This window comes from Pseudorca crassidens, chromosome 3 (genome assembly GCF_039906515.1).
Source record: "Pseudorca crassidens isolate mPseCra1 chromosome 3, mPseCra1.hap1, whole genome shotgun sequence".
Lineage (NCBI taxonomy): Eukaryota > Metazoa > Chordata > Mammalia > Artiodactyla > Delphinidae > Pseudorca > Pseudorca crassidens.
In genome coordinates this window covers 104,230,971-104,255,372 of record NC_090298.1, presented here as the reverse complement: position 1 = coordinate 104,255,372, position 24,402 = coordinate 104,230,971, and positions in this window count along the sequence as shown.

Here is a 24,402-nt window from a genome sequence, read left to right as displayed (position 1 = left end):
TGGGTACCTAGGCTAACTTTGTTGGACTTACGAACGAATTGGACTTATGAATGTGCTCTCGGAACAGAACTGGTTCGTATGTAGGGGACTTACTGTATTTCTCAACTTCAGGATCTATCTGTCACCATGACACCACTGGGGAAAGGGTCAGCCTGCTACTGTGATCTTTGTTTCTAATTTAGAGATGTTCATCTTCAGAGATCTCTAGTCTCTTGTGGAAGAAATCTCCTGCCCCATCAGCATTGAAGTATCATGGTTTAACTCTACACCTTTGACAATGACAGTACCAATTGGGTCTCATAAATATGCAGTCATATATCTGAATTACTCAGATTCTACAAAACAGTTAAGGTGATGGTGAAATGTTTTATGACAAAAGGATACATAATGACCAATAACCCAGTATATTTCTAAGGAATATAGGATGCCAGATACAGACTAGACAGTACATTGCCTAATCCTTGAGAACAAGCAAGGAGAAGTAGTGATGACAGCTTCATCTTCAGACCTTTGCTGCCACGTTAGTAGAGAATCCAGAAAAATGTCCCTCTTTCTGTTAAAGCCATCCTCCATTCGATTTAGTTGAGCTTTTAATTTTTATGGGTTAAAATGCAAACATCACCAGATAGAGTAGATGATTCCTTAAGGGTATTGTAGAATATCTTTCAGGTATATTGACATATTTATAGCATAATTTATCTAACATTTTAAAATCTATCAGCGTTCCTTTTGATCTATAAGAATGGTGTTTAACATTTGTCCTTTTGAGTGTGCTATATGTAATTTTACCATTTTTTTCTTGGAATGTTCCATTGACTACAGAACTGTGATCTTCCCAAACTCTTCAAGTTATTGTGCATGGAGGTTCCCACACTAGAATTTTCTAGTGATTCCACTTTTAGACTATTTCAGCACCTAGATGAAGGAGTTTCCTGAAGTTAGGTGTTTAAGTACTCATGATTTGAATTTTCCTGATAAGTTGAAAGTTTCTGTGGAAGAGACAGCTAGCTGTCTGCCAGAGATTCGTGTGCTTCTTCCATGGTGTAGAATTGTCGAGTCCCTGAATTACCTCTGGCAGAGAGACACCCTTGAACGAGAAAAATGTTTGTAATTTACAGGAGCAAAAAATAAACTTGTGTTCAGCCACTGAGATTTGTGTTAAGCTACTGAGATTTTAGGGTTTATCTGTTATAGTAGCTATTGTAACGTCACTAATATAATTCCTGACAATAAAAGTAATTGAGCTCAGTTTTAATACACAAATTTTTAAAATCAGAATGACTTCCTTAGCTGAAAAGTCATAACTAGATGGTTTCTGACCACCCCTGGCTAATAATCCACTTCACACAGAAAAACACTGACCTACACTTATTTTCCTCTTAAATCTATCTCCAACTTCATGAAATATGTTTTCAGGGTCACATTTTTTTAGTTGAATGTACAGTTTTCATACTTTTTTCCTATGAGTAATTTTTACTGAAAATAGGGGAAATTCATAATAAGCAAATGTGTATTTTTCTGATTCAGCCAGTGCCTTGCAGCATCCCATAATCTCTCTGTGATTCTGTAATTAAAGATATAAGACAGAGGAGTAAAAAAGATGAAAAGAATTCATGAGACAATCACATCTTAAAATATTCAAAGTGAGTAACTGCATGATCCACAAACAGCCTAAGCCTAAGTCGGTAACTCTTGCACAATGTTTTTTTTGTATGTTTGTTTTCCATCTGGTAGCTATGAATGTCAGACAATCAAATTAACATAGGATTGTGGACTCATGGTCTAAAAGAAATTAGGTTACTTCCTAAATTTTAGCTGCTGCCACAGTTTGTCAATTCAAATGAATGTGTGTGTGTGTATGTGTATTAACACTCTTGTTTCCTTGACTTTTTTTTCAGTGTAGGGTTAGAGAAGATTATTTATAGACTAAGGTTTTAAAACCTGTATTACCAACTCTTATATATAACCCACTGTGTTTCATTGTTAGACTCAATATTAGATGCTATATCTTCATTCCTATATTTACAACTATTCAACATATTAATAAATTTTGTACATTGCTTGATTTCATAGAACTTTTTAATATGTTTGCCCTTTTTGTGCAGTAAGCATCCTCTCTTTTCCCTATACAGACACATGAATGTGTTTACAGTTTCATATTTGTACACAGATTGGAGGATACTCAGCTTTCGTGCTCTGTGACCTGGGAATAAGAACCAGTACAAAATTTACAAATTTATTTACCTGGATCATGTGTGAAGTAACATTTCCAGATGTGAATTTGAAAAGCAAAGAAGTAAGATGCTATGTAGGTGCAGCGACCAACAACAGCTGACTTCCCTTTAGTGTAGGGTGAGGCTGCTTTGATTGAGTTAAGCAAGTCATAGTAGTCACTAGTAAGTTAGATTTCATTTTAATTTTCTCTCTTTCAAATAAGAGGGTTATACTGGGTATACATCTTTGTGTTTGTGGTAACTGGTATTAATAATTAATTTTTTTAAAAAATTTTATTTTATTCAAGTATAGTTGATTTACAATGTTGTGTTAATTTCTGCTATACAGCATATTGATTCAGTTATACATACATATATACATTCTTTTTCATTTTCTTTTCTATTATGATTTATCATGGGATATTGAATATAGTTCCCTGTGCTATACAGTAAGACCTTGTTGTCTATCTATTCTATGTATACTAGTTTGCATCTGCGAAGCCCAAACTCCCAATCCATTCCTCCCCCCATACCCCTCCCCCTTGATGACCACAAGTCTGTTCTCTGTGTCTGTGAGACTCTGTTTCTGTTTTGTAGATAAGTTCATTTGTGTCATATTTTAGATTCCATATGTAAGTGATATCATATGATATTTGTCTTTCTCTTATGGACTTACTTCACTTAGTATGATAATCTCTAGGTCCATCTATGTTGCTGCCAATGGCATTATTTCATTCTCCTTTATGGCTGAGTAGTATTCCATTGTATATATGTACCACATCTTCTTTATCCCTTCATCTGTCGATGGACATTTAGGTTGCTTCCATGTCTTGGCTATTGTGAATACACAATAATTCATTTTAAATTATATTATCTTTGTTAAGTCTTGATTTTTTTTTGGGGGGGGGAAATAGACTTTAGCATGAGTTCATTTTCATACCTGCCTGCAGGCCATTTACTAAGAATTAGTGAAACATATAAATTCATTATTTTGTCTACATGATTATCTTATCATGATGCCAAGAGACTTTCTTAACAAATGCTTCCGGCAGCTTGATTGACTGGCTGAAGTATATTTTGGGAGAGGGCAGAAATAGCCACAGAGTAGCTACAACTGAGGTTTTGTGGTTTCTTAGTTTGTAACATTTAAAAAATCTTATAAAAGTTGTGAAATACAACCCACTTATATAAAAGTTTATAAAATGTAAACACATAGCAAGGTGAATAATTATAAAATGCAAACCCTTGTAAGCACTACCCAATCCAAGAAACAGAATATTGCTTATGGCCTTTATATTGCAATACATTTATGTATTTTTTCATAGATTCATATTTGGTTTTAGCTATCCTGTATTATGGTCTATCACTGATATGTGCACTTTCGAAAATAAATTATAAACCTTTTACCAATTATAGAGCAGAATTGTCTTTCTCAGATAAAACAGAAGAGTTTTCAGTTCACTTTTGGCATCAAAGATATGTCAGTGATAAGTTTGTTGATTTTCTTATCCTTTTTCATTTCTAAGTATCTCATCTAAGTATTTCTAAAGTTAGGTAATATACAAATCAAAAAAATAACAAGACATTCTACTCCACTCTAATTCAGGATTTGGATCACTATAGGAGATCTGTTCTCTTTCTTTCTTTTTTTTTTTTTTAACGTCTTTATTGAAGTATAATTGCTTTACAATGGTGTGTTAGTTTCTGCTTTATAACAAACTGAATCAGCTATACATACACATATATCCCTGTATCTCCTCCCTTTTGTGTCTCCCTCCCACCCTCCCTGTCCCACCCCTCTAGGTGGTCACAAAGCACCGAGCTGATCTCCCTGTGCTATGTGGCTGCTTCCCACTAGCTATTTTACACTTGATAGTGTATATATGTCCATGCCACTCTTTCACTTCGTTCCAGCTTACCCTTCTCCCTCCCCGTGTCCTCAAGTCCATTCTCTACATCTGAGTCTTTATTCCTGTCCTGTTCTTAGGTTCTTCAGAATGTTGTTTTGTTTTTTTTTTTAGATTCCATATATATGTGTTAGCATACAGCGTTTTTCTCTTTCTGACATACTTCACTTTGTATGACAGTCTCTAGGCCCATACACCTCACTACAAATAACTCAATTTTGTTTCTTTTATGGCTGAGTAGTATTCCATTGTATATATGTGCCACATCTTCTTTATCTGTTGATGGATATTTAGGTTACTTCCGTGTCCTGGCTATTGTAAATAGAGCTGCAGTGAGCATTTACAATAGAGCTGAGCTATATTGTAAATAGAACAGCAGTCATATATGACTGTTTTTGAATTATAGTTTTCTCAGGGTATATGCCCACTAGCGGGTTTGCTGGGTCGTATGGTAGTTCTAGTTTTAGTTTTTTAAGGAACCTCCATACTGTTTTCCATACTGGCTGTATCAATTTACATTCCCACCAACAGTGCAGGAGGATTCCCTTTTCTCCACATCCTGTCCAGCAGTTATTGTTTGTAGATTTTTTGATGATGGCCATTCTTGCTGGAGTGAGGTGGTACTTCACTGTAGTTTTGATTTGCATTTCTCTAATGCTTAGTGATGTTGAGCACCCTTTCATGTGTTTGTTGGCAATCTGTATATCTTCTTTGGAGAAATGTCTATTTAGGTCTTCTGCCAATTTTTGGATTGGGTTGTTTGTTTTCTTGATATTGAGCTGCATGAGCTGCTTGTATATTTTGGAGATTAATCCTTTGTCCATTGCTTCATTTGCAAATATTTTCTCCCATTCTGAGGTTTCTCTTTTTGTCTTGTTTATGGTTTCCTTTGCTATGCAGAAGCTTTTAAGTTTCATTAGGTCCCATTTGTTCATTTTTGTTTTTATTTCCATTTCTCTAGGAAATGGGTCAAAAAGGGTCTTGCTGTGATTTATGTCATAGAGTGTTCTGCCTCTGTTTTCCTCTAAGAGTTTTATAGTGTCTGGCCTTACATTTAGGTCTTTAATCCATTTTGAGAATATTTTCGTGTATGGTGTTAAGGAGTGTTCTAATTTCATTCTTTTACATGTAGCTGTCCAGTTTTCCCAGCACCACTTATTGAAGAGGCTGTCTTTTCTCCATTGTATATTCTTGCCTCCTTTATCAAAAATAAGGTGACCATATGTGTGAGGGTTTATCTCTGGGCTTTCTATCCTGTTCCATTGATCTATATTTCTGTTTTTGTGCCAGTACCATACTGTCTTGATCACTGTAGCTTTGTAGTATAGTCTGAAGTCAGGGAGCCTGATTTGATTCCTCCAGCTCCGTTTTTCTTTCCCAAGATTGCTTTGGCTATTCAGGGTCTTTTGTGTTTCCATACACATTGTGAAATTTTTTGTTCTAGTTCTGTGAAAAATGCCATTGGTAGTTTGATAGGGATTGCATTGTATCTGTAGATTGCTTTGGGTAGTATAGTCATTTTTACAATGCTGATTCTTCCAATCCAAGAACATGGTATATCACTCCATCTGTTTGTATCATCCTTAATTTCTTTCATCAGTGTCTTATAGTTTTCTGCATACAGGTCTTTTGTCTCCTTAGGTAGATTTATTTCTAGGTATTTTATTCTTCTTGTTGCAATGGTAAATGAGAGTGTTTCCTTATTTCTCTTTCAGAATTTCATCATTTTTTCCTTAGGGTATAGGAATGCAAGAGATTTCTGTGCATTAATTTTGTATCCTGCTACTTCACCAAATTCATTGATTAACTTTAGCATTTTTCTGGTAACACCTTTAGGGTTCTCTATGTATAGTATCATGTCATCTGCAAACAGTGACAGTTTTTCTTCTTCTTTTCCAATTTGGATTCCTTTTATTTCTTTTTCTTCTCTGATTGCTGTGGCTAAACTTCCAAAACTATGTTGAAGAATAGTGGTGAGAGTGAGCAACCTTGTCTTGTTCCTGATCTTAGTGGAAATGGTTTCAGTTTATCACCATTGAGGACGAGTTGGCTGTGGGTTTGTCATATATGGCCTTTATTATGTTGAGGTAAGTTCCCTCTATGCCTACTTTCGGGAGGGTTTTTATCATAAATCGGTGTTGAATTTTGTTGAAAGCTTTTTCTGCATCTATTGAGATGATCATATGTTTTTTATCCTTCCATTTGTTTATATGGTTCATAACATTGATTGACTTGTGTATATTGAAGAATCCTTGCATTCTTGGGATAAACCCCACTTGGTCATGGTGTATGATCCTTTTAATGTGCCGCTGGATTCTGTTTGCTAGTATTTTGTTGAGGAATTTTGTATCTAAGCTCATCAGTGATATTGGTCTGTAGTTTTCTTTTTTGTGACATCTTTGTTTGGTTATGGTATCAGGGTGATGGTGGCCTTGTAGAATGACTTTGGAATTGTTCCAACCTCTGCTATAGTTTGGAAGAATTTGAGAAGGTTTGGTGTTACCTCTTCTCTAAATGTTTGATAGAACTCTCCTGTGAAGCCATCTGGTCCTGGGCTTTGTTTGTTGGAAGATTTTCTTTTTTTTTTTTTTTTTGCTGTACACTGGCCTCTCACTGTTGTGGCCTCTCCCTTTGTGGAGCACAGGCTCCGGATGCGGAGACTCAGCGGCCATGGCTCACGGGCCCAGCCGCTCTATGGCACGTGGGGTCTTCCCAGACCGGGGCACGAACCCGTGTCTTCTGCATCAGCAGTCGGACTCTCAACCACTGCGCCACCAGGGAAGCCGTGTTGGAAGATTTTTAATCACAGTTTCAATTTCAGTGCTTGGATTGGTCTGTTTATATTTTCTATTTCTCCCTGGTTCAGTCTCAGAAGGTTGTGCTTTTCTAAGAATGTGTCCATTTCTTCCAGGTTGTGCATTTTATTGGCATATAGTTGCTTGTAGTAATCTCTCATGAACCTTTGTATTTCTGCCATGTCAGTTGTTACTTCTCCTTTTTCATTTCTACTTCTGTTGCTTTGAGTCTTCTCCCTTTTTTTCTTGATGAGTCTGGCTAATGGTTTATCAATTTTGTTTATCTTCTCAAAGAACCAGCTTTTAGTTTTATTGATCTTTGCTATCGTTTCCTTTATTTCTTTTTCATTTATTTCTGATCTGATCCTTTTTGATTTCTTTCCTTCTGCTAACTTAGGGGTTTTTTGTTCTTCTTTCTCTAATTGCTTTCGGTTTAAGGTTAGGTTGTTTATTTGAGTTGTTTTTTGTTTCTTGAGGTAGGATTGTATTGCTATAAACTTCTTTCTTAGAACTGCTTTTGCTGCATCCCATAGGTTTTGGGTCATCATGTTTTCATTGTCATTTGTTTCTAGGTATTTTTTGATTTCCTCAGAGATCTCTTCATTATTTAGTAGTGTACTGTTTAGCCTCCATGAGTTTGTATTTTTTACAGATTTTTTTCCTGTAATTGATATCTAGTCTCATAGTGTTGTGGTCGGAAAAGATACCTGATATGATTTCAATTTTCTTAAATTTACCAAGGCTTGATTTCTGACCCAAGATATGATGTATCCTGGAGAATGTTCCATGAGCACTTGAGAAGAAAGTGTATTCTGTTGTTTTTGGATGGAATGTTCTATAAATATCAGTTAAGTCCATCTTGTTTAATGTATCATTTAAAGCTTGTGTTTCCTTATTTATTTTCATTTTGGATGATCTGTCCATTGGTGAAAGTGAGGTGTTAATGTCCCCTACTAGGACTGTGTTACTGTCGATTTCCCCTTTTATGGCTCCTAGCATTTGCCCTATGTATTGAGGTTCTCTATGTTGGGTGCATAAATATTTACAATTGTTATATCTTCTTGGATTGATCCCTTGATCACTATGTAGTGTCCTTCTTTGTCTCTTGTAATAGTCTTAATTTTAAAGTCTATTTTATCTGGTATGAAAATTGCTACTCCAGCTTTCTTTTTTTTTTTGCAGTACGCGGGCCTCTCACTATTGTGGCCTCTCCCGTTGTGGAGCACAGGCTCCGTATGCGCAGGCTCAGCAGCCATGGCTCACAGGCCCAGCTGCTCCGTGGCACATGGGATCTTCCCGGACCAGGGAACGAACCCATGTCCCATGCATCGGCAGGCGGACTCTCAACCTCTGCGCCACCAGGGAAGCTCTCCAGCTTTCTTTTGATTTCCATTTGCATGGAATATCTTTTTCTATCCCCTCACTTTCAGTCTGTATGTGTCCCTAGGTCTGAAGTGGGTCTCTTGTAGACAGCATATATATGGGTCTGGTTTTTGTGTCCATTCAGCCAGTCTATGTCTTTTGGTTGGAGCATTTAATCCATTTATATTTAAGGTAATTATCAATATGTATGTTCCTATTACCATTTTCTTAATTGTTTTGGGTTTGTTATTGTAGGCCTTTTCCTTCTCTTGTGTTTCCTGCCTAGAGAAGTTCCTTTAGCATTTGTTGTAAAGCTGGTTTGGTGGTGCTGAATTCTCTTAGCTTTGGCTTGTCTGTAAAGTTTTTAATTTCTCTGTCAAATCTGAATGAGATCCTTCCTGGGTAGAGTAATCTTGGTTGTGGGTTTTTCCCTTTCATCACTTTAAATATGTTCTGCCACACCCTCCTGGCCTGGAGAATTTCTGCTGAGAGAGCAGCTGTTAACCCTATGGGGATTCCCTTGTATATTATTTGTTGCTTTTCCCTTGATGCTTTTACTGTTTTTTTCTTTGTATTTAATGTTTGATAGTTTAATTAATATCTGTTTTGGCATGTTTCTCCTTGGATTTATTCTGTATGGGACTCTCTGTGCTTCCTGGACATGACTGACTATTTCCTTTCCCATACTAGGGAAGTTTTCAAATATAATCTCTTCAAATATTTTCTCAGTCCCTTTCTTTTTCTCTTCTTCTTCTGGGACCCCTATAATTTGAATGTTGGTGCATTTAATGTTGTCCCAGAGGTCTCTGAGACTGTCCTCAATTCTTTTCATTCTTTTTTCTTTTTTCTGCTCTGTGGTAGTTATTTCCACTATTTTATTTTCCAGGTCACTTATCCATTCTTCTGCCTCAGTTATTCTGCTATTGATTGCTTCTGAAGAATTTTTAATTCCATTTATTGTGTTGTTCATCATTGTTTGTTTGCTCTTTAGTTCTTCCAAGTCCTTGTTAAACATTTCTTGTATTTTCTCCATTCTATTTCCAAGATTTTGGATCATCTTTTCTATCATTGCTCTGAATTCTTTTTCATGTAGACTGCCTATTTGCTCTTCATTTGTTTGGTCTGGTGGGTTTTTAATTTGCTCCTTTCATTTGCTGTGTATTTCTCTGTCTTGTCATTTTGCTTAACTTACTGTGTTTGAGGTCTCCTTTTTGCAGTCTTCAGGTTCGTAGTTCCCGTTGTTTTTGGTGTTGGTTCAGTGGGTTGTGTAGGCTTCCTGTTGGAGGGGGCTGGTGCCTGTGGGTGAAGTTGGTTCAGTGGGTTGTAGGCTTCATGGTGTAGGGGACTGTTGCCTGTGTTCTGGTGGATGAGGCTGGATCTTGTTTTTCTGGTGGGCAGGACCGTATCTGGTGGTGTGTTTTGAGGTGTCTGTGAACTTATTATGATTTTAGGGAGCCTCTCTGCTAATGGGTGGGTTGTGTTCCTGTTCTGCTAGTTGTTTGGCATGGGGTGTCCAGCTCTGTATCTTGCTGGTCGTTGAGTGGAGCTGGGTCTTAGCGTTGAGATGGAGATCTCTGGGAGAGCTTTCGCCCTTTTATATTACGTGGGGTCTGGAGGTCTCTGGTCGGCCAATGTTCTGAACTCGACTCTCCCAACTCAAAGGCTCAAGCCTGAGACCTGGCTGGAGCATCAAGACCCTGTCATCCACACAGTTCAGAAGAAAAGGGAGAAAAAAAAGAACAAACGAAAAAAAAAAAGGTATTAAAATAAAAAATATTATTAAAAATAAAAATAAATAATGAAAAAAAAGAAAGACGAGAACAACCAAACTAATAAACAAATCCTCCAGTGATAACAAGCGCTAAAAACTATACTAAAAATAAAAAACCCAAAAACAAACAAAAAAGACAGACAGAACCCTAGGACAAATGGTAAAGGCAAAGCTATACAGGCAAAATCACACAAAGAATCATACACATACACACTGACAAAAAGGAAAAAAGGAAAAAATATATATATATATATATAAAACAAAAAGGAAGAGAGCAACCAAATCAATAAACAAATCTACCAATGACAATAAGCTCTAAATACTAAACTAAGATAAACATAAAACCAGAAACAAATTACATGCAGAAAGCAAACCCCAAGTCTACAGTTGTTACCCAAGTCCACCACCTCAATTTTGGGATGATTTGTTGTGTATCCATGTATTCCACAGATGCAGGGTACATCACATGGATTGTGGAGATTTAATCCGCTGCTCCTGAGGCTGCTCGGAGAGAGTTCCCTTTCTCTTCTTTGTTCGCACAGCTCCTGGGGTTCAGCTTTGGATTTGGCCCTGCCTCTGCATGTAGGTCACCTGAGGGTGTCTGTTCCCACCCAGACAGGACGGGGTTAAAGGAGCCACTGATGAGGGGGCTCTGGCTCACTCAGGCTGGGGGGAGGGAAGGGTACAGAATGCGGGGCGAGCCTGCACCGGCAGAGGCCGGCGTGACGTTGCAATAGCCTGAGGTGCGCCGTGTGTTCTCCTGGGGAAGTTGTCCTGGATCACGGGACCCTTGCGGTGGCAGACTGCACAGGCTCTTGGGAGGGGAGGTGTGGATAGTGACCTGTGTTTGCACACAGGCTTCTTGGTGCCTGCAGCAGCACCCTTAGCATTTCATGCCTGCCTCTGCTGTCTATGCTGATAGCTGCGGCTCGTGCCCATCTCTGTAGTTCATTTAGCCCATGCTCTGAATCCCCTCTCCTCTTGTACCCTGAAACAATGGTCTCTTGCCTCTTAGGCAGCTCCAGACTTTTTCCTGGACTCCCTCCCAGCTAGCTGTGGAGCACTAGCCCCCTTCAGGCTGTGTTCATGCAGCCAACCCCAGTGCTCTCCCTGGGATCTGACCTCTGAAGCCCAAGCCTCAGCTCCCAGCCTCCACTCTCCCTGGTGGGTGAGCAGACAAGCCTCTCAGGCTGGTGAGTGCTGGTCGGCAGTGATCCTCTGTGTGGGAATCTCTCTGCTTTGCCCTCTGCACCCTTGTTGCTGCGTTCTCCTCCGTGATTCTGAAGCTTCCCCCCCCGCCCATCCCCCATCTCCACCAGTGCAGGGGATTCCTAGTGTGTGGAAACCTTTCCTCCTTCACAGCTCCCTCCCACTGGTGCAGGTCCTGTCCGTATTCTTTTGCCTCTGTTTTTCCTTTTTTCTTTTGCCCTACCCAGGCACATGGGAAGTTTCTTGCCTTTTGGGAAGTCTGAGGTCTTCTGCCAGCCATCAGTAGTTGTTCTATAGGAGTTGTTCCACATGTAGGTGTATTTTTGATATATTTCTGGGGAGGAAGGTGGTCTCCATGTCTTACTCCTCTGCCATCTTGAAGGTCCCCCCTCCCCCCAGCTCCTTCTTAACAGTATTCACAGCTGCTTAGAAGACGTGCCAATCTAATTGTTTTTACTGCTTATTATGAACATGTTGCTTCTTTTCTCAAGGAGCTATACTTGTTACCTGTTAGCATGAGGATTTGATTTAAGCTGTTCATTTTTTATACTCAAAATGAGCTACTCAGTTGTCATTATTTAATCTCTTGCTGCCCTTAGAAGGGAATAAGAAGTTCTCGTTTGTTAATTATTCACATCACACTTTACTACAGCATTTCCTAACCATTGTCTTTTTGTTGTGCTATTTGGACTTTGCAAATGTGCTGCACAACTGTTTCTCAGTGGGCTTTTTCTCAACAGAGGGTAGAGTTGATTTCAGTTAAGCATGTTGCATCAATCATTAGAAAGTAGTTTTCATTTTATTTTCTCTGTTTCAAATACAAGGGTTATATTGGTTGTACAATTTGTGATAAGCTGGTGTTTGTATGTACATTTTCAGTTACATTTTCCTTGTCAAATCTTGATTTTTAGTAGATAGGTAAAGTTTTAGATGAGTTCATCTTTGTACTTACATCCTGGACACTTAAGAGTTAGTGAAATATATAAAGTCATTATTTTATTTCACCTTTGCCATTATGTGAGCTTTTATAGAAAATGTGCACAAACTAAGAAGTATACAGAAAAAGTAAGCAAAAGCTCTACTGCATTTAAGTGCAAAGTGGATGTGTTTGGTTTTGATATACAGTTTGAGATTTATAGCACAGAGGAAAAAAATTAGTTTGGAGCTCAGGATAAGGTTGGGACTAGAAATCCATGTTTACGATTTACCTATAAAAAATGAAAAGATGCTCAACATTGCTAATTATTAGAGAAATGCAAATCAGAACAGCAATGAGGTATCACCTCACACTGGTCAGAATGGCCGTCATCAAAAAGTCTACAAATAATAAATGCTGGGGAAGGTGTGGAGAAAAGGGAACCCCCCTACACTGTTGGTAGGAATGTAAATTGATGCAGCCACTGTGGAAAACAGTATGGAGCTTCCTAAAAAATCTAAAACTAATTACCATATGATCCAGCAATCCCACTCCTGGGCATATATCTGGAAAAGATGAAAGCTCTAATTTGAAAAGATACACACACCCCAATGTTCATAGCAGCACTATTTATAATAGCCAGAATATGGAAGCAACCTAAGTGTCCATCAACAGATGAATGGATAAAGAAGATGTGATACACACACACACATACACACACACACACACACAATGGAATATTACTCAGCCATAAAGAATGAAATAATGCCATTTTGCAGCAACACGGATGGACCTAGAGTTTATCATACTAAGTGAAGTAAGTCAGACAAAGACAAGTGTCATATGATATCACTTATATGTGGAATTTTAAAAATTATACAAATGAAATTATTTATAAAATAGAAATAGACTCACGGACATAGAAAACAAACTTATGATTACCAAAGTGGAAAGGGGGGTGTGAATGAGGGATAAATTAGGAGTTTGGGATTAACAGATACACATTACTATATATAAGATAAATAAACAACAAGGACCTACTGTATAGCACAGGGAACTATATTCAATATCTTGCAATAACCTATAATGGAAAAGAATCTAAAAAAGAACATATATGTGTATGTAAATATATATATATTTGAATCACTTTGCTGTATACATGAAATTACCACAACAGTGAAAATAAACTGTAATTCAATAAAAAAATAGAATAATAATCAAAGCCATGATTTTGACTAATGTTTGTATCGTGTTCATAGGTACAGAGCTTACCTTAGCCTCCAACCCCCAACAAATTATTCTAGGCATTAAAAATAAGAGGTGAAGTTCTAACAAAATAATAGATTTAATGTTATATTCCTATTGTCATAGGTCCTTGCTTTGGCCATAGCTGAAGGAATGAAATTGAATTATTTGGGACTTACTATAGTCAGGTGGCCCATGAAGTTTATCCTTGTTTCAGTTTATGGTAGTCATATAGATGTGACTTTGCTTAGTTTACAACATTCCACTGAGGTTTATACTATGTTGATTATTTAGAAATACATCTGTTGGATTCAGAATTCCAGAGAGCTGAAAGCACATAATGATCTTTGAAATATATATATTTTTTCCCTTCTATTCATCATCTTATTATTGTGATTTGAAAAACATCTGAGTTTTCTTATTTTATGTTCACAAATGCCATGGAAGTGAAGTCTTATAGAATATATATTATTAAGCACTTTTAATGCATGCAGAAATAGACACTCAGAAACATAAAATGACATGGCAAGATGACCCAGTTTATAAGTGACAGAGTCAGAGCTTGAATTCAGGGATTCTGCGCTCAGGGTTTATATTTATGCAAACAAGAATTTATTATACATCATACTGAGAGATGTAGTCAGTTGTATTAGTTGACAATTGAAGGTTTTCGTTAATATATATTTTTAAAAACATGTATTTCAAGATATCAATCTGTTTTATAGCTGAGAAAGTTATGGCAGAAAAAGTGTCTGAGTAGCTCAGGGTCAGTGTATTCAGAGGGAGTAGTTGTTGGCACACTAAAATTTTTACTTTTAGGCCACAGAGGATGATGGAGACTGTATTTTTGAACCTAGAAATACGCTATACATTGTAGTTCATTATAAAACCGATGTGAGCCCAAGTTGAAAGGGAAATTTATGTATGGAAGCATTCTTTTTATTTTTAAAAATGCTTATCAATCTTTTAATAAAACATAATAAGTAAAATTGTAATAGTGCAATTAGCTGTATTTTTATATTTTAAATGTTGCAAAAATAAAAATATCAAGTGGGTTAGGTTATCAAACATAACCTTTTAAAAACATGTAATGTAATCCAAAATCCCAAAGAGACTTTAAACTGGGGTTCATAGTAAAGTGTACCATTTGGTTATAGAGAAATTAAACAAAGAAATCAATTGTCATTATTAGTGCAGGGCTTACTCTAAATTAATGGTGTACGCTGTTAATGAACTATTGCTGCAAAACTAATAGAGCCGGAGAAGGAAGTGCTATTTCCAGCACTGTACACATTCTCCTAACATAATCAGGTAGTCCAGTACCCAACTATGAAAGTTGTATTGATTTGGGCAGTTTTTAAAAACAGTTAGTAAAAAAGGCAGTGTCTTCCATAGGGGAAAATGATGTGATTAACAAAGGTCATTTTATTTTCAATTTTCAAAATATATATCTCAGCCTGCAGAGAGCGTGAAAAATACATCTTAACATAATTGGCTCAGGAGAGCAGCCAAGGAAAAACTTCATATGCAGGTAGCAGAATAAACATGATAATTATTTGTTCTGTAGAATACATTCTTCAAAACTTCACTGGGATTTTAAAACTCTCAATTATAAATGGCACACATTTGTCACTGAAACTGTTTTCAATATTTAATATTTAATTATAAATGAAGATCATTCATTTTTTTAAAAGAATACTCCCTTTTGAACCAATGGCATGCATTTCAAGGGATAATATTCAGGAGAATGTTCTAGTATAAGTAGAAGCTGTGGCTTCCCTCATTTAATTAATAGTGGTTTTATCTACATCTTTTCTCTTTATGTTGGTAGGTAAAGCAGAGAGACCTTGTCTTTTCTCAAGTATGTTTGTACTTGGTTGTGGTGTTGGCAGTGGTGGTGGAGAGGGTCCTGGGTTTTTGACCCACGTGGAGGAGCTTGACGCTGCCTAAAGTAGGTAACCAAGTATAGATTTTATGACTTTTGAAGTTGATCCAAGGTATCATCCTCTTTTCTTCCCCAGAAAAAAACCCTAACATCAAACCTTCCAGTCAGGATCACGACAAGCTGTTTTCACGCTGTTTTAACGCAGAGGGAGTAACCATAAATAATTTTCCAGGAAGGATTGAATTTTTAGAAGTATCTATTCATACCGACTCTAAAACTAAATTTTTCAGAAAGGAAAAAAATTGGAATTTCCGAGGGAAATTAACCCAGTGGTTCTTGATCTTACCAGACACAACACTCTGTTAAAAAAAAAAAATTAAAAAAATTGAGGAATGCCTTTTTACTATCCTGCAGTGAAAAGCATACATAATATAAGCTATCCACACACCCCATTAAAATATTGATAAAACATCTTAATTACAATAGAAAGGAGAAATTGTGGAAAGCAATTTATAGTCAAATATTTTAATATATATGTAAATGCATATGTATCTTTATACCCGAAGATCTGTTGAAGTAGTGGGATCCTCACACCCACATGTAGAATCACTATGACTATGACAGCTGTGCACGTGGACTGCCATGACAACACCAGTACCACAACACAATTTTCTGAATTGGTGGGCCATTCTTAGTAAACTTGCAGACAGAAAAAAGTGCAGTTGTCCTTTACTTTACACGGGAGCTGTATTTTTGGAAAAATCATTGCATACTAAAACTCTGCATAAATAATTTGCTTTTATATGTAAAACACGACTGGTATCTAGGTTCACAAAATTATAAACAAGGTTTTTACCTATGTGACATTTCAAACTTGTATGGGGACATGGGACAAGACTTGATTTTGCAATATTCTCCATAATGTTGCAGGATGTCAAGCTTCCCCAGCCCCTGGCTTCCAAAAAATTCTGGTACCATCCGCCATCATGGAGCAAACAAAAAGTGCCTTTACATGTTTGCTCAATTTGAGGGAACATTTTCTTTTTTTTTAAATTGTAAATTCTGATATGCCTTTTTCTATTAGTTATTAAGACATTGTTTTTGCTGGAACATTCATGGTATTTTGATCCAGACTTTACATGTAAGGAAAATTAAGGCCAGAGGGAGTAATTATGTATTTTCAAAATATTAAAACAGAACATTTAGGAAAATAATATCAAAGCACCAACCACATATCTACCAAAATAGCTATCTGGCAGAGTAAGTGAAGAATTATAAAGAAACAGATCAGGCAACACATCACTCCAGCAATAATTTTCACTTTTCAACCATGTGTTTTGGCAACATATGTTGGCCTAGTAATACGCCCAAAGCAGCACTGGGCTGGATCCAGTCCCAGCTCTGTCACAGATTAGTTATGGTACTTGGATAAGTCACTTACCCCCTGTCTGTGTACTTTTCTCCTCTACAAAATGGAATAATGCTCACTCCATCTACCTCACTATTAGGACACAGTAATGCCTCATGTGAAAATATAATATTTAGTACTGACAGTCCAGAATGCATCTTGTTAAGTCTCCATTTAATATGTGATCTATTTATCTTCATTGCCATTCTGGTTTGCAATATGTATTGCAGGCTTTATACAGCTGAAACAAATGAAACAGTGAAGGATGTTTGAACTTATGCTATAAAATGATCTACCTACAGGTTAGTAAGTAGTTAACCTGAGAAGTCTATATACAGTATGTGGATATATGTAAATATCTGTAAATATATTGGACACACAAAGTTTTTTTCAGCTCCTTGTTTTTCAAAGTACAGTTCGGGCACTCCTCTGGGTCCTTGTCACTCTTTCAAGATATCTGCAAGGTCTAACGTTTCTCATAATAGTACTAAGTCCTGGTTTGCCTTTTCGCTCCTTCTCTGGGAGTGGACAATAGCATCTTCCAGACGCCTAATGACATTGTAGGGGTTTGGATGTAGAAGCAGATGGGAGGATCTACCTGTCTTCTGTTCAGCGCCATGAGCTGCAAAGTGTAATGTCACTCTTCTCACTAAATTTATACATATATCTGAAAAAATATCTTACTTTAAATTTCTAATGCAATAAACATCAGTAAGTACAACCCCACGTTCTTGAAGTCTTTTATCCTCTTAATTTTTAAGAGGTGAGGTGCCTGAGGCTCAAAAGTTTGAGAATCACTAATTTAGATTATACTCACATTCTCTCCTTATGAAAGAACTGGCAGAACTGGATTTTCTATGGGAAGTGTCTATTTCCTGGTCCTGTTTGAAGGTTCATCATCATAGTCCTCATTCTGCAATCTCTTTAGGTTCTTTGTGAATCATTTTGATCTGTGTGGGAACAGTTGCTTTTTTATAACAGAATTGTTATAGCAAATGCAAAAATACTTCAGCCCTCTCTCTGTAAATGCTATCTTCTCAGGTGGCAATCTGCATTCCTCTGGTCTACATAATCTGCAAAATGCCCAAACTTGCCTCCTCTTCATCCACACTGATGTAACACACAGCTCATGCTGCCTCAAGAGTTACAGTGAAGCAATGGATGGATTTTATCATCATTGACTTTTTGGCAGAAAAAAAAATCACACCTATGAACTGCAGTAATGGCACCGCTCTGCAGAAATAATTGAGTTTGTGGGCTTCTTGTATGTGGGTCCCTGCCACATTCCTGGTTGCTGCAAACCAGCGACTGAGCATTTCACTCTGTGACCATGTTGCACAGTCTGTAAAGTCTAGTATGAAATGTGTAAAGCACCTGATGAATACAAAGATAGATTATAAATCAGGTTTCTTTTATTTTTCCTTTTTATTCACATATTTTTCTTTTTTTAAACAGGGTTAGTCTTGAAAGGTAGATTGCTTTGTTATGTTTTAATCAAGTCCCTAGGTAGCTGCTATATATTTGCAATAAATTAATACGTACCTACTGCACAGCTGATGGTATTCTCTGCAATGGATCTAATCCTACTTTTAAGCAAACAGAACTGTATTGGCCAGATTGTGTAATCGTTTTTTCCCCACACACTTTTTTTTTTTTTTTTGGTACTGTCACGTTAGGAGGTGCTGACATATTTTTATAAATTATTTTGCCCAATAAAGGAGGATCTTGTCAGTTCCCAATTTATGAATGGTTTACATACACAAAGAGATAGCAGAGACCCCAAATGGAAGACTCGACCCAGGTCTCTGTGGAGGGGGCTCCTCGTGTCCCCGCTACTGCCAGCTGAGGATGCTTAAACAAGGAATAACCAGAACATTTCCTACTTGCTGTTTCAGAGAGACCTAGGGCCCTGTAGAGCCCTGATCAGAGGTTCTGAAATCTCATAAGTCAAGGGAACCCTGCACACTATGGTCCCCACTTAGAGATTCACAGAGGATGTCCCACGTTAAAAATCCTAAAAATCCCAGAGGACAGAACCCTGCTTCACTATGTTTAATCCAACACTTCTTCAACTTCATTAGCCACGAAAAGCTTTTATGAAAGAACATGTTTAAACAAATCCTAGGATACTTCTGTATGGCAGGACATCATTTGGAAAATAAGGACTAAGAGGAAATCCAGCTCTTAAGTAGTTACGGAGAATTACCATATTTTTGTTGCCCGTAAGTGTCCACCTTGCCTTCTTCTTCCTACCGGACTTGTTTCAGGTACCACCAAGCAGAGATTGATCTTGTAGCCATAGCTAGAGGACAGGGTGGATTTTCTGACAGGAGCTATGATATCCACGTGTGTATGCCTGGCTGAACTATTTAGCACAGTACTATATGGCAAATATGTGATGCATTTTATGGACTGCTACAGAAGAGCTTGTTCTGAATTGTAACTATCTACTTAATGTTAAATGCTTAAAAGATAACTAGTTAGCAAATTGGAAACTGGTGATATTAAACTTTTACCTTAATGTTTGGAGAGTCAGTATAACTTCAATGTGTTATTTAAGAGCAAAGGAAATATTTTAGCAAAAGAAAGGGGCAATTTAGGATGAGAAGAAGAATGAAGCTTTTTAGTCCAATGCACTATTGAATTTGGGTCACAAATGGCAAGCTTCCTTATATATGTCCTGTAGAGGGGCCAATCATCATCAACAAATATTTCTTAAAAAAATATCTGGCTATGTAACACTAAATTCGTTTTTCAGAGGCAAGACTGTATGATGGGATATATCCATGTGAACATATTGTACATAGCTTGTAGGACCTAGGAAAATATACATTCATCCATTGTTAGTTTTCTCTTCCAAATCTCCCACTACCAGAATTGTAATTTTAGAGCAATTAAATGCCAAGAGAATAGATCTGTGAAAATGCTGACTCAATATAAAACTGATATTATATCTTAAATATATCTGAGCTGCCAAACCTACCCTGGAATTCAGCTAACATGTTAACTGAAAGAAAGGGTACTCCAAAATTAACTTCAAAAATATACTTAAAAAATCTTTAGGAGGCTTGTCTATCCAAGCGGCTCCAGGGAATTAACTTATCCCAAATAATTCAGCTATCTTAGTGATCTCTTCTTGAGCAGTCTTATCAATTATGTGAAACTGTAGTGTAATTTCTATATAATTTTTATATAAAACCAACTTCACAATTTTTCAAAGTTTATTATCATTGGGCAAAAGTTGTAAGTATCTAAGGTCCCTGGGAGAGGAAAAAAAAAACAACAACCTCAGTATAGTGAATTAAAAATATGAACCACCTAGTCCTCGTATTAGGGCAGGAAATTTAGCAGTTTGGAGTAGTGAGATTGGTTACTTCTCTCCCTGGATGGGATTGGTGCTTTCCCTCTGTGTGCTCAACTTTAAAAGGGACATCCTAATTTTATTTTAGCCAATTGGAAAAATAATTAAGAAAAACCTGAATCACTTAGCAAAAAACAAAAAAGGTAGTATTTTATACTTTTTAATCCTCCTTTTTTCTCTTTCTTTTTCCTTTCTTTTCTTTCTTTTCCTTAGTGGTAGGTTTAAAGATATTTACTCTGGGAATTCTGATAGCATTAATTTTCAGCACCATATAACCAACTGATTTATAATAAATATTTGCTAATGATAACATTTTCAAGTACTTTCTTTATTGAGAAAATTAGTAATGCCAGTACTAGGGAACTACTTTCAGCATACATTTTCACAGTTGTTCATTTGTTTAATTTCTTTGACAAGTTGTAGTTCTCTGTTAATTGGATATAAGCACTTAATGGACATATAACCAGATTACCTGAACCAAATTCCTATAATCCAGTATTATCCAGGGAGCATCATAGAAATGCTATTCCTGTCTGCAGTCTCAGCACCTCAGAAATTCCATACATAAATGGTCTCCTGCTCTAATTCTTGATATAGGATAGGTTTGCAGTGAGCCTGTCTTAATGCTTATTTCACTTATATTTTCATTTTCAGAGGCACTACAAGGCTTAAATTCATTTATAATGGCTTAATCAGCTTCTTTTCAGGGAAAAATCCCCTTTTAGATATGGAGTACCTGCATGAGTCCCACTGTTTTTTTTTTAGTAAGAACTCATTAGATATTTGGAAAGATGACTGCAAGAAAACAAGTAACTTTGCTTCATGGAAACATCTTGAAATACTTTACCATGCTTTTGGGTCATGAAAACTCCAACCATATTTTGTTAAACACTCGTTCTTCAACTTTGAAACCGATGTGGATAGCCAGGGAAAAGCAATCTGTATGTTTCTAATTAATTTACACTTAACTCATCAAAATGTTGTTTTCTAAGAGCTATTTGATGTGTAAGACCTCTTATGAGCCTTTCAAATATGGCTTCTGAGCATTTTTCCTTTGAACCAGAAAGTCACTTTTTTTTTTCCCCTGAAGCAAATGGAATTCAATTCTCAAAAGGCTTAGTTTGGTTCAAAAAATTGTCAGACTCACACAATCTGACAAAACATGTTCTCTCCCTTAAATGGATTAACTCATGCAGTAGGTGCTAGGAATTAAAGGGCACTTCATATTAGGCAAAGATTCACTTAAAATGACCACAGTGTTAATGAAATTTTTGTTTATTTAGCATTCCCTCAGATAAAATAACATTAAATACACTCATGTGAATGGGCTTAAGTACTGCTGCAGGAAAATGCAAAGGAATTAAACATTTTTATCTTAAAAGTTCACACTGGTCTTTACAGCGTATGTGCAAAGGTTTTTAGATATTATCTCCCTGGTTTCTCCCCTAAACTCAATGTTGTATACAGGAGGCTCATAGATTGGCATCATCCAATATTACTTCTCTCACCTTTTATATCAGGATCCTAAAAGCAGTGATTACTACAGTAAAATACAATGACAGATCTGGAGCACAACCCTTGACAAATGTCCCAGGTGTGTCACGTTTTATTATTTTTGCATAGTCCAAGTGTGTATGAGTATTATATTTTAATCTAAATTCCTTCCTTGATATTAGTCTTACAAGTACATTTTTGCTTTCTATCTAATAGCCACTTAGTTTGAAATATCCACATTGATTTTCAATTTCATTGTGTCATAATTGCCTGACTTACTTTTCACCTATTCATTGTAACAAAATTTTGTTAAGAGACCTCCTGTCAACCTACATATTACAGAAAACACGCTTGGAGTTTCCTTTAACTATTTTCTCTGTCTCCAACATTGAAAAGTCCTTAGATATGCCCTTGTGATTTCTTCTACTGTTTATACCCAAATTTCTCCTTCAATTCAGGCACACACTAACTCATCCCTTTCTAACTTCTGGTTAATGATTACTTATTTAGATTTTTTAGCTTCTTGAAGGACAATTTTAGTTTGCAGATAAGAATTCATAGAGGATTTTGCATTATCACCACTGAATTTCTTGGGTAGAAATTATGATACTATAATTCTTGGGTACTCTTATGATACTATAGCCAAACAGTTGATCCTATTGAATGCCTATAAACCATCTAAATACTACATATTTGTATTGTCAGGCAGCTTTCTTTTAGTTTTCTTCCAGAACTATTTTGGTTGGAAATAACATGAAAACCAAGGCAATTTGAACATAATATAAAGACAAATTCAAATCTCATAGAACTGAAAATGCTTTGGTATAGAAGCAGGTATTGTATAACTTCTGAAGTTTTTCAATATACTAGTTATAAGAGAACTTATTTCATAAGCTAAATTCCAAAATATTTTCATAGAGGTAATATCTCTGATTTCAGTATACACACAGATATTTTAAAATGAAAAATCCACTCAGTTCATGATTGTCATCATCACTGAAGCACTGGTTGCTTGTTGCATCCATGTATTTCTCCGTGGGCAGATTCAGAGAGTTTGGGCAGCACGTGTGCCCTGATTTCAGTTGAGTTTATAACTGGGTTATAACCCATTCTCCAGAATCACTATAAAGGGCTATCAGGACATATTTTTCAATTTTATCTTTTACTGTTCATTGCTTGGCCTCTGAAATGAAGTTTAAAAAGTCATTGCAAAACCCCTCAAAATAAGTCTACTTCTTTGAGTTAAGGGTGACCTTAACATATCTCTCACTGAAAGAGCTCATTCCAAGAGAGAGGACTTTTAAAAGACATTATGACCAGCCCCGCCCTGAATCCTGCCCCCTAGGCTTTCATCTTTTGTTTTTAGGCAGCATCAAATGTGTAAGACGAAGTGGCTCTGGAAGTTTTTGTAACAAGTCAGAAGGACATTTAAAAAGAGTACTACATGTATGTTTTGTAGCCTTATTCCCTGATAAGCCATAACAAACTTAAAGCATACTTTCCACCGGTGGCAAATTGCTATTGGGAACCACTCTAGTTCACTTGTGGCTTAAAAACACAGCAGATGAATCAATTCGCATATAGGCTAAAATTCAAATGATTGTCAAAGAACAAGGAGGTACTAAGTGATTACCTTCCAGGAGATCCAGTGTGATTGCAGTTAGAATTCAGATGAATAGGATCTTTGGGAGGTCGGGGAGAAAGATAGAGGAAGAGGGAGGGAGGGGAAGGGAGAAGAGAGAATGGGAAGGAAGGGAAGGGAAGGGGAAAAAGGCAACCTCACAGCACTTGACAGTGAAGAGAAAACAATTTTTTTTTTTTTTTAGCTTTCAAAATGGTTTCATAGATGTCTACCTATTTATTTGAGTTGGAATTATGTTTAAATGGGGTGAGAAAACTACCAAAATAAGATTTAAATTATTCATCCCTGATACAAATATCAACAGTCTCTTGTCTCTTAGTAACTACCTTTAAACATACCAGAAATAGAATTATTTACTATGGTATTAGAATCTCTTTCAACTGGTTAATAATCTTGCTTGTTAATAGAATTAATCCAGACCAGAATTATATATTCTAATTTTGCTGTAGGGAGTATAAGTAAGATTTCACAAGAACAAAGCAACCACAAAAACCGATCTGAGTGGTCTGAGGGCTGTGTTTGCCAAATATACATTTAGTGTAGCAGGTATCAGGCTTCTGCTATGTTGTCCTTTCTTTGAACTCAAGGGTAGGCTAGGGGAATGTTATTGGAACCGCATGCTTTCATTCAAGTCAGCAGTGTTCTTCAGAAGACATAGTAGGGTCTATATGATTTTTCTGAGGTTGCAAGACAGCTGTCCTATTGTGAAGAATCATACATATGTTTCAGTGAGTTTATGCTTAAAAACCCTCTCAAGATATTTGTTTGTCATTGTTTTAGGTGTAAAAGCATGATATCCCCAAACACAATTATGCTAAAGTTGACTTTACAATGGAAATGTTTTCAAGGTTGTTGAATTTTCAGAGCATAATGCTTTTCATTGTTTTCATGGAAAAGGACAAATATTTAAAATATTCTGGTGTTTGTTTTCACCAAGGGAAAACTACTCTAAAAGTGAGAGGGCAGTTTGAGGTCTAAAATTGAAAGGGTAAATTGCTGCTCTATCACATAAGTGGCTTTTGTAGGTTGGAAGTGAAAAATATTTTTCATATAAAAGTGAGTTTGGAGATCCGAGCATGCTCACTGTACAGCACTTTAAAATTATTAAAGTAGGTTGATTTAATAGAGTGAATCTTCTCAGGCTGAGGAGTACTTCATTTTGCACTGCATAAGCTCAGATGTTAGAACCCGATC